The sequence below is a fragment of the Panthera tigris genome, chromosome D4 (assembly GCF_018350195.1).
Source record: "Panthera tigris isolate Pti1 chromosome D4, P.tigris_Pti1_mat1.1, whole genome shotgun sequence".
In the NCBI taxonomy this organism is placed as follows: Eukaryota; Metazoa; Chordata; class Mammalia; order Carnivora; family Felidae; genus Panthera; species Panthera tigris.
Genome location: NC_056672.1, coordinates 11196614 through 11206200, shown reverse-complemented (window position 1 = coordinate 11206200; position 9587 = coordinate 11196614). Strand labels below are relative to the sequence as shown.

Genomic DNA, 9587 nt, shown 5'->3' with positions numbered 1-9587 from the left:
GCGATCACACTCCAGAACTTCATCTTGCAAAACTGAAATTCTATGCCCGTTGAGCAACTCCCCCCCGATTTACCCCTCCCTCCAGCCCCTGGCAACCACCGTCCTACTTTCTACCTCCATGAATTGTATATATGTGGAATCATATAATTTTTGTCTTTTTGTGACTGGCCATTCTCCCCTTGACATAAAATAACACCTCCCCCCCACCCTCCCCCACCACACACCAGATTAGCCCTAGACAATCACTGGCCTAGGAAACAGCACATGGGGACTGTATGTTAACATCTTTCCTGTTCTTAACTCCCACACATCCTGCTTCCCATCAAGCTGCTCTGTCAACAAGTTGAAATATTAACTCCATTCCCTTTGGCTTCCCAGGCTGAAAGTGATTTGATTAAACCTGACAGAAATAACTCTTCTTATCCATGAAATGATGAGCACTGGTTTTTTTTTTACCCTTATTTGGGTGCTGGGTAAGAACTTTTGAGAAGCCGATGAAAATCGTGTACCCTTTCCCAGAAAAGTACGCAGGCATGCATACGTTTGCCTAGAGTTTCGGGGGTTTATAAGCCCTGACTTAATGTGAGTCCCCTCAAGAGCAGGCTCTAAGATGAGAATCTGGGGGCAAGTAGTTTATTTGGGAGGGAATCCCAGGAAACAGGGGGAGGTAAACCAGAGAAGGGAGGGAACCCAATAAAGGGTGAGTTTGTTAATTCGCAGGTGCCACTGTGGATAACAGAGGCTCATTTCGGCTGGAGACCCTCTGAGACAAGGTGCAGGACGTACCTGGGAAATCGGAAGTTAACTCTGCAGCGATCCCAGCCTGCTTTGCCCTTGGGGAAGATGGTCCTCCGGCCACGGAAAGTCCTAAGGCAGAAGAGACAGGTGTTTGAGAAGGCTTCAAGGTATATGGGAACCATTCCGTGAACCTGAAGGTGACCTTTGGGAGGGCCCGGGGCAGGCGGGTGGGACACTAACACGAATACGGATCCTGGGAAACTCATCCAGGCGCGCTCGTTAAGAGGCTCTGGAACAGGTTTACTAGTAAACCTCCCAGCCGCAAGCGTCTGCTTCTCTGTTGAAGCGGTGGGTGGCTCACTTGTGCTCTCAGGCCTCCCTTTTTGAGCAGTTATTCAAGCGAGCCCTCCCCCCAGCAGCCTGTAACAGACTTTCATGCTGACATTGCACCCCGCCTACACGGCCGAACGCAGCCTCACGTGCGCCTGTGATCCCGCTATCGTTACTTAGCCCAGATGTTCGTTTCGACAATAGGGAGCAGCAGGGCCTGACTCAGGGGGGCTCACTGCGTAATTGCATATGGCTTATGAGAATGAAGTACACGGTGGGGATCTGCAAAAAGCTACCTGGAAATGGCCTCACTGCCAGGTCAGATCGGTTTCTCTGTCGTTCATTTCCTCGGCCTTATAGTTACAGCCCACAGAGGAGGTGGTCAATGTCATTAAACACCAGCCACAACATGGGGACATTAGTGATGAAAAAAATCACAAGCAGGACCATCAGGACTTTTTGGTGGTGGTTTTCCTAAACGTCACCTTGCAGCAGGTGGGACAGAGCAGGAACAATTAGATAGGAGGTGAGATCTCGCGTTCTGTGGAGGGTTGAATTGTATCCCTCCAAAAGGTACTGAAGTCCTAACCACAGTACCTCTGAATGTGACCTTATTTGGAAATAAGCTTTGCAGATAATCGAGTTAATGAGGTCATGAGGGTAGGCCCCCATGCAATACGATGGTATGCTTACAGTGAGAAGACATTTAGATCCAGAGACAAACACACAAAGAAGCAAGACAACGTGAAGACTCCGGGAGAATGCCATCTCCAAGCCAAAGAACACTTGAGCACAGACCCTCCCTCAGAGCCCTCAGAAGAAACCAACACTGCTGACATCTTGATCCCAGACTTCAGCCTCCGGAATGTGAGACGGTAAATCTCTTGTTATTTAAACTGCCATTTGCGGTTCATTGTTACAGCAGCCCCAGGAAACCGAACACAGGCTCAAATAAGAAAACAAACTCAAGGCCAAGTTTGGGGAGGGGTAAAGACGACAAAGAACACAAGATAGTTAAAGAACACAGTAGGAAGTGAGATTGGGAGTCTGAACCATCACACCAGGTATCTCTGAGTCACTAGGAGTGAGGGACAAGGCTCAAGAAAGTTAAGAGTAGGTACTGGCCATCGGCGAAGGACACACGATCCATGAAAGGGCCTTGTTCTCCTTTCCTGGGAATATTCTCCACCTTCCTCCCCACGTTGTGGAGCTCACCCCTTGAAGAATTCTATATCCTCTCTCCCCCTTGCCCTGACTGTGTTGAAGGGCCTTCCGTTAACCCACGACACCTAGATCTTATCCCATCAGAGTATTTGTCCCTCAGCATTGTAACTGCTTTTCCAACGGTCTCCCAACTAGACTGTGACCTGTTTGAGATGAAGGACTGGGTCTTTTCCATTATTGCATCCCCAGCATCAGATACTATACCTGATGCATTACAGGGAGGCTCCATAAATGTTTCTTGAAGAAATGGGTGGATGGATGGATGGATGGATGGATGGAGGCACAAAATGCACGGATTTGATATTAAGACGAACATTAGCTTGCATCTTGGTGCTGTTTATTTATTTATTTTTGGGGGGGCTTGAGATGATTGTAGGATGCGGCATCCTAGGTAAGAACTTGGTCAGTAGGATGAGCACTGGGGAAGGCCTGTGACAGACTGAGCATTGCAACACCACGACTAGCGTCGTGGAGCATTCATTCACTTATCCATCCCTGCTCAAACATACTTGGAGCACTCTAGTGTTCCAGACGCTCCCTACAAAGATGGGGACTGCAAAATTCCCTCCACATATGGGTGGAGGGAGAGGTTTATAAATAAGGAAGGGCAGAGGATATATTCCCAAAGATATTTGCGGCCGCATTATTTATAATATCTGAACGCTGGAGTAAACCTCGGAGCCTATGTCCACAAGGAGAAATGGTTAAATATAATAAGGTATATTAATCTGATGGAATATCATGCAGCAAATAAAAAGAAAAAATCTTCAGGCAGTATTCCAGAGAAGACTAGTTTGGGGTATGAGTGATAGAAAACTTGCACTTAGAACAGACTAAACGGCAATGTATTTCCTTCCATGTCAAAAAGCCAGAGGGAAGCGGGTGTAAATGGCAGCTCCACAATCACCAGCTTGGCTTCTTCTCTCGCTGTTCCTCCGTCCATAGAGTGAGACTGCTCCTTCATGGTCCAAGAGTTGCTGCTAGAGCTCCAGCCATCACGTCTGCACTCCAGGCAGTAGGAAGAAGGAATGGATAAAGAAGGGGAAGTCTCTCTTATAGATACGGCCAAGAAGGTTGCTCATGATGTGTCTGATTTCATCGGGAGCAGTCGGAGTTCAGGGAGGGAGACGAGTCATTTTGTGTGTTACAGGATAAAGGACTTCTTATGGAAAAATAGTAACTTTTTCCTGCGTGGGAAGAGCTGTAGAAAGTTGGAGGGTCAGAGATGGCGTCACCAATTGGTCATTTTGAAAAGCCACGCCCATGAAGCTACCGGAAGGGAGCTGCAAAGGGGGAGTTCGTGGAAAGGTCTGAGGGAAGCTGCTACTACCTCTGGGGATCCGAGTCAAGCATCTGGAGGGGAGTCAGTGGCTGCTGTTGGTCACCAGGGCCAGAAATTCCGAAGAGGAGCTGGGCATACAACGGAAGAGGGTGGGAGTGAGTTACAGCCGGAAACTGTTGGACACCTCTACAACCATCTGTCACCATAGCGGCCAACAAAATGACCATTGGAGAATAATGACCGCTGCCCTACTTCTGCCTCCTAAATTTCACATGGGTTCCTTTTTTGGCCAACTACAACCTGGAACCATACACGCAATGGAATTCTGGGAAATGGAGCTCCAAGTTTACAAGGTGGTGCCATACAAACGGCCACAACGCACTCCTCCCCCCTGGCGTGCCTATACAAGTCTCTCTCTCGTTTTAAACCACATTGAATTTTCAAGTAAAGACAACAGTAAAATCAGGCTTCTATATAACATGATGCAGCTGTCCCACGTACAGCTGGAAGATGCAAACCCTTTCCCCAAAAGAGGTATACACAGACACTCACGTGTCACTGCTGTCCCTCACTGGATGATGTTCAGACCTCTCCTAGCCGAGTTATGTGTCACCTTCAGCCCTGAATTTAAACACTGGCATATAAAGTTCACTGCTATTAACAATCCTATGTTAAAAAGTAGGAGGATTAGAAAAATTACAATGGATAATATTTATTATGAATATGTTCATATCAAAGCAAGGGACAGTTATAATACTACCTTCCTAGGAGAGCCTGGGGGACTCAGTCGGTTAAGCATCCGACTTCAGCTCAGGTCATGAACTCCCATGGTTCATGAGTTCGAGTGCCACATTGGGCTCTGTGCTGACAGCTCAGAGCCTGGAGCCTGCTTCCGGTTCTGTGTCTCCTCTTTCTTTGCTCTCCCCTGCTTGTGCTCCGTCTCTCTGTCTCTCTCTCTCAAAAATAAATGAATGTTAAAAAAATAAAAATAAATAAATACTATCTTCCTCATTTCTACAACTGGTCATGTAGTCATAGCTGGTACTTATTAGTTTTCTCTTTCGCTACCATAGTCTGTTCTTTTTTTTTTTTCAAATTTTTTTTCAAGGTGTATTCATTTTTGAGAGACAGAGCACAAGCTGGGGAGGGGCAGAGAGAGACGGAAACACAGAATCGAAGCAGGCTCCAGGCTCTGAGGTGTCAGTACAGACCCTGATGCGGGGCTCAAACCCACGAACTGTGAGATGATAACTTGAGCTGAAGTCAGACGCTTAACCGACTGAGCCACCCAGGCGTCCCCATAGTCTGTATTTTCTTTTTCCTCAGCAAGCAGGGCAGCTAGTCATAATCTTGCATGATGGAGTGAAACAAGCCTTCGTTCCAGAACAGTCTGGGCCATTAGCAATCCTGAGTGTACTGGCTGTTGTAGTTTTCCATTAACATTTATTGCAGGACACAGGAAGGCTAACAGGCAGCCTAAAGGATCTCCTATCTTCCAGCCATACTCTTCCCTGACCTCACTTCTCCTTGATGGTCAGGATCTATCAATCACCCCAGTCAGCAAGTATGGAGACTGGTTGTTGTCGTTGCTAGTTTGTTCCTTGGCATGAGTTGCCTAAAACGATCAGTAGAGCATGTGAGGTTCCAGTCAAAAACCCACTGCTGTGTTTGCTAGTGGAAGCTTTCTCCTTTGGGATTTACCTTTAAATCAGTAGATCCCAAAGCTGTGGAACAAAAGCCAAACATTTTACTAATGGATCCCTAAGGACAGTAGAGAAAGGAGTGACTCCCATTTCTACCCCCTTGATTCCTGGCCACAAGAGAAACATCGCCATATACTGGCTGGTAATTTAGAGCATATACCGCATCCTGGTGGATGTTACCCTAGCAATGGAAAGTGTTGCCACAGAGCTGACGCCATAACTGAATTTCTTTTCAATCCAATTAAAAATCATATATATTTAAGGTATACAACTCGATGATTTGATGACTGTATACTTCTTAAGATATTTATCACAATCAAGCTAATTAACATATCTATCACCTCACACAGTTATAATTTTCAAGTGCATGGTGAGCACACTTGAGATCTACCCTCTCAGCAAATTTCAATTATACGATGCAATATTGTTAACTATATAGCCACATTGCTGTACATTAGATTTCCAGAATTTATCTTACACAACTGAGACTTTTACCCCTTAATCAACATCTCTCCATAATCTCCTTCCCTTGGCATCTGGTAACCACCATTCTTTGTTTCTAAGTCTGATAGTTCCAGATTCCACATACAAGTGAGTTCTGCAGTATTTGGCTCTCTGTGTCTGACGTCCTCTAGGTTCATCCATGTTGTTGCAAATGGCCATTCTAATAGGTGTAGAGTGGCCCCCCTCAACTCACACACAATTTTAAAATTAATATTGACTATTCCCCTAAAATGGAGTCACATACAAAATTTATCTCACATTGGCCACTTTTCTTTTTTTTTTTTTTTTTTTTTTTTTTTTTTTTTTAAATTTTTTTTTTCAACGTTTTTTATTTATTTTTGGGACAGAGAGAGAGACAGAGCATGAACGGGGGAGGGGCAGAGAGAGAGGGAGACACAGAATCGGAAACAGGCTCCAGGCTCCGAGCCATCAGCCCAGAGCCTGACGCGGGGCTCGAACTCACGGACCGCGAGATCGTGACCTGGCTGAAGTCGGACGCTCAACCGACTGCGCCACCCAGGCGCCCCTGGCCACTTTTCTATTAATGAAGGAACTATATTTTCATAGCCTGTTCCCCTCCCTTTAAATATTTGATGAAAAGAAAGCAAATGTTACCAAAGAAAATTCAAGAAATTAAAGGAAAATAGAATTGCCCTTCCTCAGAGAAGAAATTTAAGTCATCCTTGAGAAAGTCTGGGTGGTCCAAATTGTCTGGAACCATTTGTGATTTCTTTGGATTCGGTGATGGTTCTTTGCCCTCCCTCCCTCCCTTCCTTCCTTCCTTCCTTCCTTCCTTCCTTCCTTCCTTCCTTCCTCTTCCTCTTCCAACTCTTCCTTGTCCTCCTTTTCTTTTCTTTTTTTTTTAATGTTTATTTTTGAGAGAGTGAGAGACAGAGACAGAGACAGAGACAGAGCATGAATGGGGTTGGGGCAGCGAGAGAGGGAGACACAGAATTTGAAACAGGCTCCAGGCTCTGAGTTGTCAGCACAGAGCCTGACGTGGGGCTCGAACTCACAACCAGGAGCTCATGACCTGAGCCAAAGTTGGAGGCTTAACTGACTGAGCCACCCAGGTGCCCCTCTTGTCCTCCTTTTCTTTCTTTTCTCTTCTCTTTTCTTTCTTTCTTTCTTTCTTTCTTTCTTTCTTTCTTTCTTTCTTTCTTTCTGGTGGGAGATGGGGGAGTGTTGGGTAGATTTTTAATATAGAGTGAATTTCTCTAATGATTCTAAGTCCATTTGGGTTGCTATTTCTTTCTGAGTCAGCCATACAAAATTGAATTTTCCTGGGAAATTATCCATTTTTTTCCTAAACTTTTAAATTTGTTTGTTTAAAGTTCACATGATTCCTTTATCATCATGATTTTTTTTAAAGACACATTTATTCAGCATCACGATTAGACTATCACATTTAGCCATCAACAGCATGGGTGCAAAAAAAAAAAATCCACGTTAAAACCCTTTGTTGGAATGCTTTACACTTTCCACAGAACAGAAACTAAAGTCACCTGTTATACGATTAGTCACAGATGCAGCCCTCGAGTTGTTTGCACATACACATGAATATTGTCTAAAACATGTCTTCTTTGTAGCAGCTGGGCCCTGCCACCACTGTGCTCGGCTGACTTCACGAATCTGTTGTAACCTCTAGCTTCCCTGTCACGTCACTGGCCCTCCTCTCCTGCTAAGCTATGTTTCCCAGCAGTAAGCTGCCATTGCCAATGCCATTGCCATCTGCCGTTGCCATAGCTACTGATACTGCTGGAGCCGCCATTAGCCACCTTGGTTTCGTGGTTTGGCAAAGTACTGGCCTCGACCGCCACAGGGGCCAGAGCTTCTGTCTCCAAACTTTCCTCCTTTCATGGGTCCAATATTTGAAGATTGATTGGAATTGCCAAAATCATTATAGCGTCCACCACCTGCAAAACTGTCTCCATCGTTACCAAATCCAGTGTAGCCGTCCCCGCTGCCACCATTTTGACCACCACCTCGACGGCCACCAAAGCCACCTCGCCCACTGAAGTTTCCTCCGTGACCAAAGTTCTCATTCGCACCAAAACCACTTCCACGACCACCACCGGAGTTTCCAGAACCACTTTGCCCTCCTTGGTTGGAGGGAGCACCTGTCATCTCTTGCTTAGATAGAGCTCTCCTAGCTTCACAGTTGTGGCCACTGAGAGCATGGTATTTCTGAATGACAATCTTGTCTACGGAGTCATGGTCATCAAATGTTACAAAGCAAAGCCTCTCTTCTGGCCACTGCCTCGGTCCGTCATGATTTCAGTCACTTCCATCTTCCCATACTGTTCAAAGTAATCTCTTAGATGATATTCTTCAGGGTCTTCTTTAAGGCCACCGACACAAATCTTTTTCACAGTTAAGTGGGCGCCAGGTCTTCGAGAATCTTCTCTGAGAGAGCCCTCTTTGGTTCCACAACGCTTCCACCCACCTTGTGTGGCCCTGCATTCACGGCTGCATCCAACCCCTCCACGGTGGCAAACGTGACAAGCCCAAAGCCTCTGGCGTCCTTGGTGTTTGGACGTCTCATTACCACACAGTCCGTGAGCATTCCTCTCTGCTCACGGTGGCCCCTCAGACTCTCATCGGTTCTTTCAAAGCTCAAACCTCCGATGAAAAGCTTCCGCGGCTGTTCAAACTCTTTGGGAGAGACTCTGACTTAGACATGATGGCGGTGGGAGGGGAGACTTTAACCGTGCTTACTCACCGGTGTCCGAGGGCAGAAAAGTCCTTTATTATTTTAATATCTGTTTTATCTTAGTTTATATTCCCTGTTCAATCTTAATACATATATATATATAGTAAGTGCCATATATATATATATATATATGCTTATATGCTTAATATATATACGTATTAACGTGGAACAGGTCATTATAAAGCATATATATATATGACCTGTTCCATGTTAATACGTATATATATTAAGCATATAAGCATATATATATATATATGGCACTTAATATATATATGTATTAACATGGAACATATATATATGTATAATATAATGCATATATATGTATCATATAAAGCATATATATAATAAAGCATTATATATATATATATATATATATATATATATATTAGGGCTCTATCTATATCCTTTTTATTTTTTCAACTTTGTCCAAAATGTGTCTACTTTATTAAACTTAAAATGTTTGATGTGGTTGATCCTCTCTATTGTATGTACTAGAAGGAAATACTTATGGTTTACATGTGATTAGGTTTCCCTAAATAATCCTGATGTTCTCTCATATTCCTTACTCCTCTGCATGGAGGTGATCTTGAGTATCCATTATTGGGACTCATTTCTTGATTGAGTGATTGTAAACCATCAAAAATCCTAAACACCAGAAACTGGATCTCTTTCTACTCTCCAAACCCGTGTAAGATAACAATCCTAATAGTGCATCTGGCTGTCTCTAGTGTGGAGTTCCAAGTTCTACAAAGGGAGGCTGGGCAGAGAGTACTGGGGGACGCATTTGGCCCTTGCTGCAAGTCATACCCTGTAAGTAGTTTATCATTAATAAAGGAGAAAATTTCATATTTGTGACTTTTTCTTCACCTCTCAGGGGATTCAGGGTTAGAGAGAGAACACCACAGTCATTAATACAACATGTGGTCAAACACCAACATGTGTTTTCAATTTCATTGATTTGTGTTCCTTTTGTATTATATGGTCCCTCTTTCTTTGGATTACTTCATGTTCCTTTCAGCTGCATCTAGTATGGCCCCCCAGAGTTTTAATTTAATTTAATTTAATTTAATTTAATTTAATTCAATTTAATTTA

At 44.3% G+C, this 9587-nt stretch overlaps 1 pseudogene; it reads right to left on the bottom strand.

Annotated features, from left to right (window-relative positions):
* Window positions 1–7442: 7442 nt before the first annotated feature.
* On the bottom strand, window positions 7443–8463 carry LOC102957559 (annotated as a pseudogene).
* Window positions 8464–9587: the final 1124 nt, after the last annotated feature.